General features: G+C 46.0%; 1 pseudogene; it reads right to left on the minus strand.

Moving 5' to 3' along the window:
- Nucleotides 1-861: 861 nt before the first annotated feature.
- Nucleotides 862-19,144, minus strand: LOC125554553 (uncharacterized; annotated as a pseudogene).
- Between the last annotated feature and the right edge of the window lie 428 nt (nt 19,145-19,572).

Consider the following 19,572-nt stretch of genomic DNA (forward strand, 5'->3'; position numbering starts at 1 on the left):
TGAGGGGCTGCACGGCGAGAGCGACCTCCAGGTGTTCCTCCGGCGGCGTGCCGACCGGGAGCTACAGGGCCATCAGCGCACGAAAGAGATCGTTCCCATGGAGGCCGGTGAGCGGGGTCGCGGAAGCCGAGGCGGAGGCTCGGCCTTTGCGGAGGCGACGCATGGAATGGAGGCGAGAAGTCAGGTCCTTCACCTTGCTGTTGGTGGAGCTGAACTTGTGAATGAAGTCTTCCAGTGCACCCTTGAGCCAGGCGGCAAAGCTGGCGTCGAAGAAGGAACGCGTCGTGGCGAACATCAGCAGCACCTGGAGGCGATGCAGCGCGTTGGGCTGCGGGTTGCTCTCCCTGACCACCTCGATAAGACGTATGGTGGTCGCCTGAATCGCCTCCATGGCCGATCACTCACCGTCTTGCTCTTGCTCTGATGGCCATATAGTTGGATCGGAGTAGAAGAAGATGGATGGTGACGCTTTTAAGCAAAGCACAAGCACAGCGGTTCCACGACAAGCACGTCTCGATTTGCAGAAACAGCACTGTCGTGTTTCTACAAGACATTATGTTCTAGACTGGGAAGCGTATTTCCACCCAAAACGTTCACCACAGAGTCACAGACATGCACAAAGGAAGTGTCGTGCAGTGATAACAGACGCACAGTCTTACATGTACAAGAGACACGCCCGCCTCTGTATTGTAAAATACTTCAGCTAACGAGTTATTTGGAGAGGCACGGCTGTCACATCACACGTGACTGCGTATTCCAGGTGATTTTAGTCGCTCGCGCTATTCACAAAAGGAAATCCAAACATACAGATGGTGCACAAAAACATGAAAAGTTCATAGTTTTTTGAGCTTGTAAGTTGCTTCACGGCTGGAGATCACAAAAACAAGTTCCTGACAACCTTACAGACAATGGATAAAGTACAAGCTCGAAGTCCAAACTGGAAAGCACGCAACAACACCTATCTCTGACAGCCGGATAACCGTTTTCAACATCCACAGATCAATGGATCCGGCAAATCCATGATTGGACACTAGTTTGTCCAGATGTGTACTTTTAAATCCAAGTTCATATGCCTACAATACCCTGACAATATAAGACGAGCACGTCTAGAAGCCTTGTTGCCCCATTGAAGCACCTCTTCTTGATGTTCATAAAATCCTTCAGTGATGTTGTCTGTGGGGAAGAGAAACTTGAGCCTCATTGTCTCTAACTCCTTTGCGTTCCGAACAAAGAACTTCGCAAATTCAATGTTTTTGTTGCAGTGTACATATTTTTCCAACATTACTGTCTTCAGGTGAATGTCATGCTGTTTGAGAAACACCCGGTGCTTGTGGCGCCACTTATTTCTTACACCTTCCTCGCGGCATACTCCTCCCTGAAAATGCATGAAGAGTGAGAATACTCGAGGACTACAAAGGGAGATAGAGGCCTCGAATATAGTACGCTGTGCATTGTATGTGCTTTCAATGTGTCTGGAAATCGTTACCTCGATAAACAGGTTCTCTAGGCTAGGAAAGCATCGCATCAAGGCAACAACCTTGTTCAGATTTAATGACATGTGGATAAGCAGGGTCTTCACAGATTGAACCGCCATTGATAAGCTGACTACAAACAAAGCCTGCGACAAGCACATATCATAAAATTAGCTGGATAAAAGGTCGCGTGACATGAAACTTCGGCACTGCAAGGAACGCAAGTAAAGAGTATAGTGCAAAAGGTGAGCACCTCGATAACTGTAGAGCCAAAAAAATCTTGGATTTAGGAAATCCTTCATAAAAATTACCCAAACACTCAAGCTTAGGTGCAAAAAAGACAGTTATCTGCAAGTGTTGGCTCTGAATATCATGAATCAATTGTTTAAGTGAGGGCGCATCCTCAACAACAAGTTCACCATTCTCACAAAGGATACAGATGACTTCAACTTTGCCTGAGTTTATTATGATGCAGTGGTCCAAGTTATTGCAAACAAGCAGGAGCCACTCAAGGGCAGGGCAACCATGGCTGATTATGCTTTGCAGTGAGACGTCTGATATATCAACTTCCAAAAACGAAAGCCTTTTGAGGAGTGGAAGTTTAAATGATCGTGCATACTTGTCAGGTATCTAGCAAAGAGCAAATGTGATGGTGTGCAGTGAGGAGGAAAATAGCAGCGTGGAAGTCGGCGGTGAGGGCGCGGACGAAGAGATTTCGTGTGGTAGCATGATGGTTTTTACCACATAACCTGGGAACATGTATTAGAACTCGAGAACCTGGAGATTCTTCAGTCTTGGGGATCGAAGCCAGGCATCAACTGTAGAGGGTCTGCAATGGAGGTAGCACGCCGGAATGCAGAGACGATGAACTGTGCACCCATGACCAGAGAGGATGGCTTTCGGAAGGCACGAACCATCAACGTCAGGTTGAAAACTACACCGAGTTCCAAAATATCTAATGCAAATGACATCCTTACTGGGGAGCATGGACAGTATGTCGATATGAACTGTTTCTAGGGGCTTAAAAAGACGACCGACAGGGATCTCACTGCAGTCGAGATTCAGAGGAGCGGTGCACCATAAAGGACGCTATCGACGTGCGAGGATTTGAGTGCGAACGCCTTCCTTAGTGGACAGACGGGAGATCACCTCACCGAGGATGGCATCCGGGAGGTCGCTGATGCGGTCCGGACCAGACTGCTCTTCTTGATCCTCGGATCCGGTAGGCGCACCCTCGCCGCTTCCAGCCGCTACCGCCAAACCACCAGAGGAAGGCATCGCCGGTGGAGCGAGCCTCGCCCTCTTGGTGCTCGGGGCACCGGAGTATACCTCCATCTCCGTCTCCATTACTGGGATCGCGCCGCCTGCGAGCGCCGCTATATGTGGCGTGGATCTAGACAGACGGTGGATCTGGAGAAATGGACTAGCCTGTCCATCCACAAAACGACTTAAATACCCACGACGATGAGCGGAGGGGTCCAGATTAATTACTTCTTCTATTTTTCTTTCTGACAGGAGGGCCCGGGTTAAGTACTACTTGTAGCAAGTCAATGGTAGATGGGTGCTTGAAACATTAAATAAAACCACGACTTTCAAGGTACGAAATGCACTGTTGCACACGCAGACCAGGCACGGGCGTGCCCCTCAGTGCTTTAATTATTCACGGCACACATTCACTAGAAGAACATGTTCGACGCCGGAAGCACGATGGACTCGGTAGGAAAGAGAGGCACGCACGTGACGCCCACGAAGGCATGGGCTAGCACTCTCTGCAGCCACGGTTATGTACGTTTGTGACTCTCTGTGTTTCAGTCATTAGGGTCACAGGCACAGGCGTCAAATCCACAAAGGCGTCGTGTGGTATTATATAGAGTCATGTTCGCTTGTGTTTGTGTTCTGAATGATTCAGACGACTCGTTCAGACGGAGAGGCACGAACGAGAAGCCCATGGTGGCATACTTTAGTATTAGGCAGGGTCACAATCATGCGTTTATTGCGCATGGTCGATGATATTACATAGAGTCATGCTCTCCTGTGAGACTCGACCAGACGGAGATGCATGACCGTCTAGCCCACGGAACTGAACCTTTGTCTTACGCACAGCCATGGGCGTTTACTCTGTGAGGCACGGAATTGCCTATATGAGAGACGCTAATTTTAAAAGCTCATTTCCTTGTATTTAAAAGCATAGAAGTTAAGTCCATACAGACACGGTTCAATACCGAGTTGTGTCACGCTTCTTTCTTGATAAAGACGTCGATGTTCGTGGCTATCTATGTTTCAGTGTCAAGGGTCATAAGCACGGGCATACATCCCTTGAAGGCATGGCGTGATATTATATAGAGTCACGCACAAAGGTTTTCTGATCGTGTTCCGAATGAGTCGGTCGACTCGGTCAAAAGGAGAGGCACAGACGTCCAGCCCACTGAGGCATGGTTCATTCCCACCCGGAGTCACGTTTGTGCATTTATTATGGAAACCTAATATAATCGGGCGACTATCCTTGTTACAATTGTTTTCGTTGTAAGATTTTTAACTCAAATGCACGAAAGGCGACTTTGTATGTTTACTAGCGTCATGATCCTTTACGCACGAAGACGACTTTTTGTGTGTCAGTGTTTCAGGTCACAGGCACGGTTGTCAAACTAACAAACGCATGACTTTGTAATTATCCAGAGTCACCTTGGTGTCTATTTGTGTTTCAAATGCATCCGTTGACTATGTTACCAGGACAGGCACGGTCGGGATGGCGATGGAGGCATGCTTGTGTTTTGTGCGGAGCCACATTCACGCGTTGATGGCGGAAACACAACGTTTCGACGGGCGTCTCCACGTATTCGGGTGTGAACGCCATGTGGCACCGCCACGGAAACCCAAGGGTCCGACGGACGTCTCCTCCAGTGACGCCACTCTGGCTCGTCACCCGAGGCCAGGCTCCGGCTATTTAAGGCGGACGGACGGCGTCTCGAAACCCTAGCCACACCCTCTTTCTTGGACTGCCCAGATCCACGCCACATAAAGCGGCGCTCGCAGGCGGCGCGATCCCAGCAATGAAAACGGATATGGAGGTCAACTCCGGTGCCCCGAGCACCAAGAGGGCGAGGCTCGCGCCATCGGTGACGCCTTCCTCTGGTGGTTTGGCGGTAGCGGCTGGAAGCAGCGAGGGTGCGCCTTCCGGATCCGAGGATCAAGAAGAGCAGTCTGGTCCCAACGGCATCAGCGACCTACCGGACGGTGTCCTCGGTGAGATCATATCCCGTCTGTCCACTAAGGAAGGCGTTCGCACTCAAATCCTCGACGTCGGTGGCGCCCTGTTTGGCGCACCGCTCCTCTGAATCTCGACTGCCGTGAGATCCCTGTCCCACGTCTTTTTTAACCCTCTAGATCAAGTACATTTCGAGTTGGTCACCGCGAACTCCGCCACACCAGAGGAACTCGTCCGCGTAACATACACTGGAACTTTTTTTAAAGGAGAACATGTCGGTGAAGATAATTCCTATGATGATTCGTACCTTCCAGAGCCCATCCTCTCCGGGCGTCACAGTGTAGTTCGTCGCCTCTGCATTCCGGTGTCCTACCTCGACTGCAGACACTCCACGGTCGACGACTGGCTTCGATCCCCAAGACTGAACAATCTCCAGGTGCTCGAGTTTTACTACCTGTTCCCACCATGTGTGAGACAACATGACATAGGGCCATTCTCATGCCCTTCGCTCATGCCATCACCACCAGCATTAAACCCTCAGATTTCCTCCTCTCTCCAAACCATCGCCTTTGCTCTTTGCAAGTTACCAGACAATTATGTACGGGTGCTTAAACTACCACCTACTCAGGAGACTCTCGCTAGTAGATGTTGATGTATCAGACGTCTCATTACAAAGCATCATCAGCTCTACCTCTCCTACACTTGAGTCTCTGCTGCTTGTTTGGACAGTCAGGCACCATTCCATCAGAATAAACTCACCTAACCTTATAAGCATCGGCATTTCTGGTTACTATGGAAAAATTGTTATAGAAAATGCCTCGTCACTTCAACAGTTGCTTTGTGATGGTGATTGCAAAAAGTTGCGGATAGTTATCACCTCTGCACCTAAACTGCAGGTCATGGGAAAATTATCTAATATTTTCTGTGAATCCGGCATCACAAATGACCGTATAATTATTCAGGTACTGACTTTCAACAATACTTTCACCTCCATTCATTGGTATGAACAAGTTCCATGCAATTCAACCTTTACTCTACTAATATTACGTTTTATTCTACATGAAGTGTTTGCCGACAGTCAGCACATCCACAGCGGTTCATTCTATCAAGACGTTGTCTATCAGCATGGATTATGACCTGCACGCAGTCTTTTCCTTGGTGGAACACTTCCGAAGCTTGAAAAACTTGTATATCGAGGTGATGCTTCTCACACAAATTGTAAAACACATACCATGCATGGTGCAGAACTCCATTCAACAAAAGGAAAATGTCACATACATTTGTATGTAATGGACAAAGGTGTATATAGTCATGGACCAGTATTAGGACAAAACTAAAAAGAAAGCTTTTATTACAACAGAGGTTATAGACTTATTCCTTCACTTGCTCTCCCAGCAGAGTCACTCTTTATCGAGCTTAACCATTTCAAATGTTCATGTTTATTCAGGAAATAGCCTCTAATGAAGAAAGTCTTGCGAACGACTGTTCTTGCAAGCACCATCATGACGTTCGTTTGAAGTCACTGACGCTGGAAAGATATGTTCAATGCGACAAAAGCATTCGATTTGCAACATTCTTTATTCTCAACGCAGCACAGCTACAGACTATGAGGATCAAGTTTCTTCTTCAGGAACACTTCACGGAAGAATTCTACAAACAGCAACAAGATGTGCTTTAGTGGGACAAAAAGGCTTCTAAACATGCTTGCCTTAGGTTGTCGCCAAGTTGCAACCAAGGGAACTTGGATCTAAGGCACGCATGTGTTGAGCACCTGGATTTAAAGGATCCATTCACTTGTAAGTGCTGAAAACAGTGCTGGAGTGAGATGTTCCCGCCACTTTCCGGTTTGGAATTTACGTAGGTGTGCTGAAACAATACCCCTACCTTTTTTGCTCGATCTGTAACCTTGCCAATAGCGAACTCGGTATTTCGATCGATGGCTAAACAGTGTTTTGCTCATGCCGTACATTTCATTAACTAAAAGGGCTTCAAGTCTCTGCAGCCATGGCTATGTATATTTGTGACTTTCTGTGTTTCAGTGATAAGGGTCATAGGAAAGGGCGTCAAATCCGCAAAGGCATCGTGTGGTATTAATGTATTATATAGAGTCATGCTCGCTTGTGCTAGCGTTTGTGTTCCGAATGATTCGGTGAACCACGGTTTGTCAGCAAACACACAGACGATCATGACTTCGTAGAAAAGTGATTCGAGATGCACTGTTCTACCTGTCACACAGGCACGACCATGGCAAACGCATGGTTTGCCACGAACCACACAACGGTCGTGAAGTGATACGACGCGCACTATTCTACATGCCACACATGCACGCACGTGATTCCACGTGCTTCAGTAGCACGTAAAGACGTAATTCTTTCACAGGAAACGCCTGAAACCTACTGCCAGGCACTATATGCATTTGTAAAACAGAAACGCAAACACAACCGTGACCCGTTGTGTTTGAAATCTTTGCATCATAGAAGCACCGCGTGAAGGCACATGAAGTACGGTTGGACACGCATCGCAAGCACGGTTATGCACACGAGGTACGATTAGGCACAATGCAGGGACATAATTGCAGATGTCACCGCTATTGCATGTTTTTTAAAAGCACGGTCTTGCACTCTTTGTGTTTCAGTGTTTCAGTCATTAGGGTCACAGCCATGTTCGTCAAATCCACAAAGGCATCGTGTGTTATTAAATAGAGTCATGTTCACTTGTGTTTGTGTTCCAAATGATTCAGTCGACTCGTTCAGACGGAGAAGCACGGACGAGCAGCCCATGAAGGCATACTTTAGTAATAGGCAAGATCACAATCATGCGTTTATTGCGCATGGTCGATGGTATTACACAGAGTCATGCTCGCCTGTGAGACTCGATCAGACGAAGATGCACAGGCGTCTAGCCCACGAAACTGAACCATTGTCTTACGCACAACCACGAGTGTTTACTCTATGAAGCACAGAATTGCCTATATGAGAGACACTGATTTTAAAAGCTTATTTCCTTGTATTTAAAAGCACGGACGTGAAGTCCATACAGACACGGTTCCGTATTGAGTTGCGTCACGCTTCTTTCTTGATAAAGTCTCTGCAGCCACGGTTATGTGCGTTTGTGACTTTCTGTATTTTAGTGATAAGGGTCGTAGACACGGGCATCAAATCCACAAAGGCATCATGTGGTATTATATAGAGTCATGTTCGCTTGTGTCTATTTTTTGAATGATTTCGTCGACTCGTTTAGACGGAGAGGCACGGACGAGAAGCCCATGGAGGCATACTTGAATATTAGGCAGAGTCACGTTCGTGCGCTTCCTACAGAAACATAATAGAATTGGATTCAGATGTGAACCCTCACTGTTTACTTTGTGAGGCAATCAATGACCGATCCAAGAGACACTGTCCTTAAAAGCACGAGCAAGAACTCTCCGCAACCACGGTTCTGTACCAAAGAGCCACTGTCAAACACATGGAAGTCATGCAACAAGGGCCACACATCTTGTAGTAGAAAAAGCACTTTATCAGCTGGCATTGCTCCTTTTCTACGTGCACAGTAGGATGGCTGTGAAAGGCATGTTATTCAAGCAGAGAACGAAAATCACGATGCCAGGACAAGGTCAAAAGCATGGTTGTGAGTCTGCAGTGTCACGGCTAGAATCCTCGAGACGCATTTCGGTGTGGCCTATTGAGTAGAAACTTGGTTGTGCGGTAACCAGAAGCACTACATAACGCCCCGCAAAAAAGGTTTGGTTCACCGTTGGGGTGGCTCTCTATGCTTTCAGCTCTTTCCATCTCTCATGTGTCGCAGTAGAGACGCATGGTTGTATTGTTACACCATCCAACTTCATAAAGAAAGGGCTGCAAACATTTACAAACAAACCTATCGCCCTTATAATATTTTCCCAGCTGAGTAATAAAAATACCTAAACAAGCAAAATCTGTTATGCTTACATTTGCTTTGTTTCTACAACTGCACCAAATAAACTTACAAGACATTTTTTATAACCACAGTACGAGGACCAGAAACAGTGCAGCGGCTCAAATGCAGCTCCATCAGTGCAAGGCACCCATCACCATATATAAGACAGGCACCATGCAAGTCAACCATCATGCAGCTCTACCTGCAACACAAGCACGGTTGTACATGCATTGTGTGCATGATAGGTACATATATAAGATAGGCACCGTCGTACATACAACACAGCACGCTTACAAATGCAGCGCGCATCTCTGCACTGAAACATTAAATCTACTTTATGTCTCTTAACCTTGGTGCCACAGCATTTTATGGTCCTTCGGCCCGTACAAAGCCGCAAAACCACACATTTCCTTCTTGACTGCATGCAACACAAAAACAGACAAGCCTACACACGGTGCAAAGACTACAACGGTTGTCTAATGAAGTTTACATAAAACCCAAGCTCAAAAGAACGCAACAAAAAATAACTCCATACACCTGGACAACTAACACAAGGCCTGATTTCAGCATCCACACCTGAACGGAACCGTCAAATCCAGGTATTCAACACTCATGTTTCTTAAATGCGGACGCACGTGGCTGCAACTTGATGATAATCTAAGACGTGCACGTGTAGAAGCCCTTCTATGCCACTCCAGAACCCTTTGTTGCTTTTCATAAAATATTCCCATGAACTCTGCGGGAGGGGAGGTAAACTTAATGGTCATGGTCTCCAGATCCTTTGCACTAAGAACAAAGAACATCGCAAATTCAGCGTAACTCCCAGAGCGAACATAATCTTCCAGCGATACTGTCTTCAGACAAACGTCGTGATGTTCGAGAAACTGCCGGTACTTACGATGCCATTTGTTTTTTTCACCACGAGAAATCAACGATCCCTAAAATATAAATGATAGGTTGAAAATACTTAGCGTCTATAAAAAGAAACACAGACCATCAAAAAACCAAATGCAACAATTAGTTCTACCACCTCCGTAACAAGAAGTTAGACATAGACTTGTCTATACATGGATGTATACAAGAATAAATCATGTGTAGATACGGGTGCATCAATTTTAGTCAAAATTAAGACAAGCATTTCAAAAAGGAACGAGTACTACAGAATGCAAATTTCTGAAGATCATCACCTCGACAAACAAGTTCTCTAGTTTTGGAAAGCATTGCAGCAATTTAACGACGGTGTCCACCTTATAATACATGTAGATAAGCAAGGTCTTGACAGATTGACGCATTGTTGTTAGACTGACTGCCTTCAAACCCTTGATGAAAATTAACAGAAGATGGATCACAAAACTAATAGCATAAAGGTTGGATGAAATAAAACTTGTTTCCTCACAAATAAAGTTAAGCTAGAAGTATCATAAAAAATCAATACCTCAAGACACGTCAGACGACATGGATACGGTTCAGACGCAGAGACATCGGTTACCTCCAAGTCCTGACTCTGCATGAAGAATACAACATAGACCACCAAATTAATAGAACCAACATCGGAACAAGTACAGCTCTGTTCCAGTATTAAGGAAAGTCAGTACCTCAAGACACTTCGAGGGAGACACAAACACGAATTCACCCAACGTCTCTAGTTTAGGTGCAGAGACAACAGTTATCAACCAGACAATCAACAATCAACCGTCGAAGCGAAGGGGCATCCTCAACAATGAGTTCCCCGTGTGGACAACAAATGCCAATGCTTACAAGGTTAGACGAGTTTATTGTGACACAACGACCTCCTCTATTGCAAACAAGTAGGAGAGACTCAAGTGCAGGGCAACTAGAGTGGATTATGCTTTGCAGCGACGCGTCTGATATATCAACAGCCACAAGCAAGAGTCTTTTCACCAGCGGTAGCTTAAGCGTCCCTACGTAATTGTCTGGTATTTGGCAAAGAGCAAAGCCGTGGGTGTGGAGAGAGGAGGAAAACTGAAACACGGACTCCGGTGCTGAGGGCGTAGTTGAAGTGCATAGATCCAATAGAGTTACCTCTTGCGTCAGAAATTCTGGGAAGAGGTAGTAGAACTCAAGAACCTGGATATTGTTCAACTTCCAGGATTGGAGCCAGGCATCAACGGTGGAGGGCCTGCACTGTAGGTAGCACACGGGAATAGAGAGGCGGCTAACCGAGCCAGTGTGGCCGGACAGAATGGATTCCGGAAGACTGACAACAGGATTTTGACAGAGCCGCGTTCCGGAATAGCATTTGCGAACGGGCTCCTTGGTGAAGGCACATAGATGAGATATGGTCTCGATATGAACTTTTTCACCATCGTTAAAAGAAGAGAGTCAGAGATCTCGCGATAGTCGAGATTCAGAGGAGCGATGGGCCACAAAGGACGCCAGCGACGTGCGAGGATTCGAGTACGGATGCCATCCTTGATGGGAAGACGAGAGATGATCTCACCTAGGACGACGTCGGCGATATCTCTAATGCGGTCCGCACGACATCCCTCTTCTTCCTCATCGGATCGGGAGGGAGCAAGGTCGCCGCTTCCATCCCCTCCGACGACTAGCACACCACCAGAAAGCGGCGGCGCCAGTGGCGCCACTCTCGACCTCTTGATGCTATGAGCAGCGCTTTCCATCTCCACCTCCGTTGCTGGGGTGGCGCCGCCCACGACCAGTGCTCACTGAGGTGGATCTGGAGAAATGGATTACAGCCTGTCAATCCACGAGATGGCTTAAATACCCACGACGGGGCGCGGAGGGGTCCAGATTAATTACTTCTTCTATTTTTCTTTCTGACAGGGGGGCCCGGGTTAAGTACTACACGTAGCAAGTCAATGGTAGGTGACTGCTTGAAACATTAAATAGAACCACGGCTTTCAAGGTACGAGATGCATTGTTGCACACGCAGACCAGGCACGGGCGTGCCCGTCCGTGTATTAATTATCTACGGCACACATTCAATAGAAGAATCTGTTTGATGCCGGAATCACGGTTCTACAGTCATCTTGCCTCTACGAGCAGCAAAATTTTCCACGGACACGTTCACATTTAAGTCAATAGAAGATTCAAGGTCGTGCCTCTGCTTTGGAAATGATTCTGCTGAAAAGCTCCTGTCACGGCTTGTCACGTACCAGACACACGGTACAGCTTGGCATTGTCACGTACCAGACACACAGTCCTGCCTTTGGCATTGTGACGCACTGTTCTACATGCCACACAGGCATGTAGAACAGTTCGTGTCTACCTTCGTGTCTCTTTGTGTTCCACATGATTCTGTTGACTCTAACACCAGGAGAGGCACGGTATGGAGGCCCAGAGAGGCATCCTTGCGTTTTATGCGGGATCAAAATTATCACAGGCACGGGCATGAAGCGCGTAAAGGCATGTTCGGTGGTATTACATAGAGTCACACTAACCTTTGTCTTACGCACAGCCACGGGCGTTTACTCTGTGAGGCACGGAATGGCCTATACGAGAGACCCTATTTTTAAAAGCGTATTTCCTTGTATGGGCATAAGCACGTGCATACATCATAGAGGCACAGGCGTCTCTGTGTTTTAGTGTCAAGGGTCACAAGCACGGGCCTACAGCCCTCAAAGGTATTCTAATTACATAGAGTCACACATAGAGGTTTTCTAATTGTATTCATAATGAGTCGGTGGAGAGGCATGATTTATTCTTACCCGGAGCAACGATAGTGCGATTATTACGGAAACCTAATAGAATCGGACGACTGTACGCGTTACAATTGTTTTCGTTGTAAGATTTTAACTCAAATGCACGAACCGTCAAGTGTGTCAGTGTTTCAAGTCAGAGGTCACCTTCGTGTCTCTTTGTGCTCCAAATGCATCCGTTGATCTATAACCAGGAGTGGCACGGTAAAGATGCTCAGGCAGGCATGCTTGTGTTTTACGTGGAGCCACGTTCGTGCGTTAATTGCGGAAACCCAACATGCGTGTTACAATTAAGTCACTAGAATATTCAAGGTTGTGCCTCTGCTTTGCAGATGATTCTGCTAAAACGTGGACAAAACCAAGTGAATGAAGTGATGGCAGAACCAGGGCTTTTCAAGAACGAGAGACATGGTCCTGCCTTCGGCATTGTAAAGCACTGTTCTACATGCCACAGACAGGCACGGCGGTGATTCCACGTGCCTTAGTAGCATGTAAAGACGTGATTCTCTCACAGCAAACTCCGTGAACCTACTGCCAGGCACTATATCCATTTGTAAAACAGAGACGCAAACACAACCGTGACCCGTTGTGTCTGAAATCTTTGCATCACAGAAGCACCGCGTGAAGGCACATGAGGCACGGTTGGACACGCATCGCAAGCAAGGTTATTTGAATTACTTACAGTCATGCATTCATAACAGAAGAACATGCGTTAGAACAGGCGAGGCACAGTTACCACGAAAGCCACGGTTATGCAGCCCCAGAAGCACAACCCAGATTCTGTGCTTAAAAACATTTTCGTTCCATAACGGCGGGCGTGACCATGCAACCGTGAGAGTCACGGTTGAACACTCACCGGTGGCATGGCCGTGGCTGCCTGTGCCCTTAGGTTATTTTTATCTCTCTGTCACACAGCACAGAAGCATGCTTGTATGCTTACAACATCCACGTTCAGAAACTGACGCGGCTGTGGAAAATAACAAGGAAACCTGTGCCTCTGATATTTTCGCCCGCCGAGTAAAAAATACATAAAGAAGCAAAAGGCGTTCTTATTTAAATTTGTTTTGTTTCTATAACTGCAGCAAATTAACTTACAAGCCGTTCTTATAACCACATCACAAGAAAATAAACAATCCCCACCAATTGCTTGCTATTTCATCGCTCCACGTGCGACCCTGTTTTTGAATGTTCAGCGATCCATTCTTCCTCCTCGACCCTTGTGCAACCCCACCCTTCTGCATAGCTATTCAACCTATTGACCTGTAAAACTAATATTCATACATAAAAACAAAGCGAAAGATTGCGGTCATCACTATTTGTTGCTTACGTCCTGTTTAAGATGCATTATTACCTTTTAATTTTTCTATTCGTACTGTTCTCCGGTACAAAAAAGTCTCCACTCAGACCTTTCCTTTCTGAAAATGGACTGCGCAGATTTCGTGCCTTGTCCCGGGCTTCCCTGCACGCATTTTGTGTGTCTGGCTTGTGTGATGTTTGATTCTGGCGTAGATGCAAGACTTTGGTAAATGCTCCCTGCTGTCAGTGGGGTCGTTGGAATTGCTGGCATCTGAGGTCTTCCTCTTGGGCTTGGAGTGCATTGTTCTAAGCCGTTTGATGTCCTCGATGGTGTTGTCGGTGTTGTCGGCCATTTCATTGACCTTGCCCTCTTCTCCTACTGCGATTTCCTCTTTTCCTCTTCAATCCTCATCCTCTCCTGCACTTCTGGGTTATCCGGGCAGTTTGATTTCCTGTGACCCTTTTCTCCACAACGGCCGCGCTTGGTTGCGGCTTTGTAGCCTTTTCCTTTCTTCTCAGAACCATCTTTGATTCGATCTCCTTTTTCGTACCCTTTGAGCCACTCATGGGAGGGTTCTTGAGAGTTTCGACAAGAATGCCTGTGTCTGGTTCCTCGGGAAGTGCCGCCATGACTTTTATTTTCATATCTACCATACACTCACGCAACACATGGTATGCCTTCTCTTTTCTACATGCATTTGAACAGATATCCGACAACTCAGCGTAAGCGAGGCCGAATCTCATAGTTTCATCGTCTTGTATGGTCATGCTATCACCTTGACTTGTAGACAGAACTTTCAGACTCTCTGATAGATTCCTGGTCCATCTGGGGATGACAAAGGATTTTGGAAGTTGGTCGATCATGCATGTTTGGTCCATCACCTTAAGCACATGGCAGCACTGAATGCCATCCCTACTCATTTTCTTGCAGCTGCAACTGTATATTTCTTTTTGCTCATCCACATCTACCCTGAACTCAAACCTATCAAATTCCTCACCGGGATATGGTCTCCACACTTTATCTCCAGGATCAATAATCTTTTTAAAAAAATACTGCCTCCCCTTCGCCAGATCAGAGCACTTGAAGTAAGTCCGGTTCCGTAGCTCCAGCTAGAATTTCCTAAAAATTTCATTCGTGTATACTTGACTTGCTTGTCTTTCAATCGGAAAACCCATCTCTAGTGATGGCGCCTTCTCTTCTGTTCGGTATCTTTTCTTGTCAAGCGTGGCGAGGCAATTTTGTTGAATCGTGTGATACGCATTAACAAACCTTTTTATAGTGTCCTTGTGGTCGACGTAATTCTTCCACATCGAATTCGTGCTCTCACTGCGAGTGGTTGTTGACGAGAAAGGATAGAAACAGTCCTTGAAGTAGGCCAGCACCCAAAAATTTCGGAGTTCCCATAGCGTGTTCAGATGTTTGTTGCCTTCCGCCTTGTGCAGAGAAATTGCTGCTTTCTAGGCACGCTCAAACTCGTCTTGATCTAGTGAGTTTTTGACGATTCGAAATATATCATGAGACATCCCTGGGTGCTGCGCAAACACTGTTGCATTATTTTCCTTCAGGTTCTTCCTAACATGCCACCAGCAGAACCTGTGCCTCGTCCTCGGAAGAGCTTCCTTTATTGCAGTCTTCACTGCCTGGTCTTGGTCTGTTATTATGTATTTCGGCTCTTTACCTCCCATTGCATCGACAAACGTGCTTAGGAGCCACTTGAATGAACCTATTTTCTCATCCTTCAAAAGGCCTACTCCAAATAGGACGGTCGACCCGTGGTTGTCGACACCTATAATTGGTGCAAATGGCAAGCCATATATATTCGTAGAGAATGTGGTGTCAAAAGACATGAAATCTCCATATAGATCATAATTCATCTTACACAAGGAGTCTGTCCAGAACAGGCTGCGCACTACATTGTTCTCTGTCTCTTCCACATGGTGGAATCCCGGCCTCCGCCTCTGCATATCAGGAAACAGTTTCATGGTGTCTGCGAAATCAGTGCCGCGCTCTCCAGCCCTGTCCCGGCATGCAATGTTGCTTATGTCAATCGTGTCGAACATAATTTCTCGCCTCGATTTCCCTATGGCAGCAAAAATTTGCATAACCTTCCTTGGTTCTAACCTAGCCTTCTGCAGCACTTGTATAAAGAATTTCTCCTGAGGGGTCATCTTCTTATAGCATCTCATGAACTTCAGCATCCAATCAGATGGGTGAAGCTCGTGGTTGTGCTCTGGACGCTCGTTCTTCAGATACCATTTCCTCCTATCTGTATCCCTCTTGGCTATTACTTGGACTGGGCAGCTTGTCCGGATCAAGCAGTTGCTCCTTCTCTCCTTAACATGTCTCTCAGTTGTTTTATTCTGCCCTTCCTTGGTGCACTGAAAAACCTGCTTGTCAAGCTGCTGATCATATGTCGATCTTCTGCTCGTTGATCGCTTGGCTGCAAAGCCAACCTTTCTAGCATATTTGCAGAAAAAGAAAAAGCACTCATCCAATGATCCGAATACAATACCACCTTCTGGTTCGACCGCTTCGGTGACCTCCTGAATCGTTGGGTATATGCCTTCTTTAAACATGCCATCCATTTCTTTCTCTACAATGGTCGGCGGCGCCATGATGATTCTGTCTACCGTGTCTTTGTTCGTCTGATCGCATTCACTTCAGACGACATCAGTCTCATCACTAGCCATAGGTCCACTTACAGCGGAGCTGCTGCCGCTCTGTTGTTTGTCACACGCAGCAGCATCGTTTCTGCATGGCACGGCCAAATCCATAAATGAGTCTGCCTCTCCAATGTTGCATTGTCCAATGCTGCTCCCTGTTTCTCCGGCACTCGTGCAACCAAGGGACTGTGCTGCTTCTACCATGCAATCCGTGTTAGCGCTGTATGCTACTTGCTACTGTGAACATTGCATTTCCTTCGAAATGGATGGAGAACTATGATATTTCTTTCCCTCATCTGTTATCCCCTCCGCCAAATCCTGAACACATGGCAAGAAACAGAATTAGATGTCCAGAGCAGCATATGCATTTTTTTTATTTCTAAACAAAAGATTTATATGACTCATCAGGGCTCATCTGGTATACCAAAACTAGACCTGTGCCTCTTCACCGAGTATAAGCGGTACACCAGAGGAACTCTTCACATCATGAATGTGACCATGCTACACACACATCTGCACAAAGAGGCACAGATGTGCTTCTATTTACACCATACAACCGGAGACGCACAACAACATTCTATATAAAAAAGAACAACTGCACATACAGCCGTACAAGACGGACATTCGTCCTCCTGTTTTCCACTTTACCCTGTTCTCCCATAAAACTGTTTGTGTGTTGAATTGAAAAAGCATAGTTCCGACGTCACCTTTGTTTCCCCATGCCTCTCTTGTCCAGCAAATCTTGGCGACAACCTCCGTGCATTGGTGATTTCGCTGACGATTTTGAATGCCATCGGAGATCCTTTGGAAGGACCCCTCATGTTGAACGCCACAGGTGATCCTTTCAAAGGACCTTGCCTTATGTTTTCATCGATTCGTGGACTACCGCGATACTTGCTTCCTTCCTCGTACACCTTCGTGTGGAAGATACTGCAATTTAAATATACCAGACAAAAACAAAGAAAAAATTGCTCACAAAAAATATACATTTGCTTTAAATGTTGTTGCACGTTCGGATATGCTGTCACCTGTATTGCTTTTTGATGCTGCTGTATGGTAGAGCTCATTGCTCCTATGTTTGATTTTGTCGTTGGGCTCTTCTTGCTTGTGCAAACCATACCGAATCCTTGAACACCAATGCTTTTGTTGCCAATGATCCTTCTGCTTGCATCAAAGGAAATTATGTTACCCTGCACCTCTTCATTATGACCGCCTACAAACGCTGGGCCGTCTCAACACCCTCTCTGCGCCTTTGTGGGCATCTGTGTCTTCAAACCAAAAACTAATTAGAGGCACGTGCGACTAAAACTTCCACATACATTAAAACCAGCGTTTGAAATTTTCGTCGTTACCTGGACAATCTGCTTAGTGCAGTCTCTGCTGCTTAGAATGCTCCTCTTGGCAGGTGTCTGTTGCACACCATGCTCTTGGTTGGGGCGTTTGCCAAGAACTTGTATCTCACTCTTGACTCCAATTATTCCAGCCCGCATAGCATGTGCGTGTTTGATAGCATCTGCATCCTTGATCTTCTTCTCGTTTTATAGTAAAAAAAATATTCCACCTCTCGATACTCAACTGCAGAGTAGATGCACATGATAAACAGATATTACAGCATTCATCCAGGATATATAAATCATTTTTGTTGTTGTTAATAATCTACTATTTGGTGTTCTCAGTGGTGACACCTTGAAAGCAAACGTCCCAGAAATAAAAGACCAAACACTAATGTTCAACTGCCTTACTATTACCTGCCTCCCATAATCCTTGCCGATGTCGTTCAAAGACCGATCGTCCCTGTTGTCCTGACCAGATGACGCACTCCTGAACATCTGCCCCGAAAAAGAGACGTAATAAATATAAAGGTTATAAACCTGCAGTATCAGTGTTGAAACTTTTCGAAGTCGATATCAACAGAGATATATTTTTAGTTCTATATAATTAACATATATAAATATATACATATATTAATTTTTCATTAAACTACAACCTCAACCAAAGTGAGATCCTCTCATGCTAATTTGCTTGTGCAACACTTAGCACAAAGATAACCATGAAACCTAACAAAAGTAACAACCTCGTATTACAAGGACGAGAGGATACAAAACAAAAAACAAATTCAAAACAAAGCTACAGTGTAAAACTAAACAGTTTTATTCTATGAATCCCGACCACAACAAATTAATCAACGAATTGAATCTCGTGTATCAGGAATCGCCACGCAAAAGGTGCGTTGATAAATTTTTTACTAACCTTTGATTGTCGAATCTTATGCGCTGATTGTTCAGAAGTCACACCTTTCTAAATTGTGGGGGGATCTGCTTCCCTGCAGTTTGTCAGCGATACCCTTCAATGATTTTGAATCTCGGAGAGAGAGAAAAGAGAAAGAGAGAGGGAGAGGGAGAGAGAGAGAGAGAAAGAAAGAGAGAGGCTACTTCGTTATTTTGCGTGCAAGAGAAGAATAACCTGATAGGTGGGGTGAGTTTTGCGACGCATGAGAGATGGGCATGTTTCTTGGGCATGACGAGATGTGGTAGGTCGACTTCACTTGACCGTCTATGACACTGACAAGTGGGCTCTCAGTTACTAATTTCTCTAAGTCTCTCACTAACTTGTGGGGTCGGCCTTATATGAGTCCTACGAGGAGTACCTCCATCCGAGGTGAGAAAATGTGGTAGGTGGACTTCAAACTCATACTGACATGTGGGCTCTCAAATAGTTCCTCCAAGTATTGACTAACTTGTGGGGTCGTCCACAGATGAGTTCCAGATCTCTCTCCATCTAGCATCGGTGGCGACAGGCGACCTCTCCAAAGGAAAGCCAATCCTGATCCCTCCGCAGAGTTCGCTCGTCACTGAAAAATTACCGGTCTCCTTCATCTCACTCGCCGTGGATCTCTTGTTCAGGTAATCCATTGCATCCTCACCATGATTATGCCACCGATTCAGCGTTTGAACAAAAAAAAATACCGATGCTAGCAATTCCGCGGGCTGCGTACACACCGCATGTGCGCAACACAGCAGGTGGGGCGCGATTTGAATATCGGTTCCGCATCCAATTATCTCCAGCTGGTCCATGCTCAAACTGTTGCGCCGTCTTAATAGCAGAGGGGTTACGGATTTAAAATTAGGACTCAGCTAACCTCACTTTAACCATGCCAACCGCACGCTTGCGTCGTGGTTTTGCTAACTTGAGTTATATCTCCAGCCATGCAAAACTTAAGCACTCGTCTTAGCTAACCAACTAGAGACAGGTCAAATTATTTGTATAGATCCTAAATCTATAGCAGAGATCCAAAGGATTTACGTCCATTTTTGCAAAGCAGTTACTAACTCAGAGTTAG

Source organism: Triticum urartu, chromosome 4A (assembly GCF_056163025.1).
Source record: "Triticum urartu cultivar PI428250 chromosome 4A, HENAU_Tu73, whole genome shotgun sequence".
Classification (NCBI taxonomy): Eukaryota; Viridiplantae; Streptophyta; class Magnoliopsida; order Poales; family Poaceae; genus Triticum; species Triticum urartu.